The sequence below is a fragment of the Haplochromis burtoni genome, unplaced genomic scaffold (genome assembly GCF_018398535.1).
Source record: "Haplochromis burtoni strain Fernald_Lab_line unplaced genomic scaffold, NCSU_Asbu1 Contig_149, whole genome shotgun sequence".
Classification (NCBI taxonomy): domain Eukaryota; kingdom Metazoa; phylum Chordata; class Actinopteri; order Cichliformes; family Cichlidae; genus Haplochromis; species Haplochromis burtoni.
The window spans coordinates 1,145,255-1,146,165 of NW_024582510.1; positions in this window are offsets into that span (position 1 = coordinate 1,145,255).

A 911-nucleotide genomic window follows, 5' to 3' on the forward strand; every position below is an offset into this window, starting at 1 on the left:
CTGACCTTGAATTCATCTGGCTGAGCTGATTGCTTACACACAGTAATGAAAGCTGACACACACGGTTGCCATTCACCCGCTGACAACACGCGCATTGTACGGGTTGAGAGCTTACATCACTTTTTCTTTTCTTTTTTTTTTGTTCTGTTGGCTGTGCTGTGGTTAAAAGCCATAAATAACAGGACTGTTCCTGCGCAGGCAGTAAAATGTGGTGAATGTTTAATTTGTTTATCAAACAACACCGCGGTGAGCCATCATAGCGGAAAGATGTTTCTCCTCCGGGTGACTGTTAAATATCTCTTAGGAAGGAGGATTTCCAGCCACCAGAGAGAGGCCGTCTTGTTAGTAGCGTGGAATGCCATGGATGTTAAGTCGTGCGGTCCTCTTAGTCCAAAAAAGTGTGTGTATGTGTGCATGTACACATGTGTGTGTCCAAAGTCTGGTTGGGTAGGGAAGGGGTGGAGTCCTGGTGTTGCCGTAGCAACAGCCTCAGTTATGTAATATCATATGATGTGTTGTAAACAAAGCTTCCAGCAATGTGCACACCCCACCTTTTAGTAGTGCTGGGGAGGATACAAACCAGTGAGTTACATTTAAAACCACCCTGCTGTGCCCAAGGATCCTGCATGGACACAAATTAGTCTGAGAACAGGTGACATTTCAGCCTTAAAATTTGCCTTTTACAACCATGCATGGCACCTTTAATTGGAAAATCCTGAAATGTAGATGGAATCGTTTGCACTCTGCTTCCTGACTCTGTAATGGTGCTCAAGTGGAAAACCGGTCCGGGGTGATATGCGTGTGACACACAGCTTGTCTCCACAGGACAGCCTGGGTGCCAAAACCATTGTACTGTAGTTGTATAGGGTGTTTATGTGGAAATGGGAAGTGTACTGAGAAATGAAGAGTGG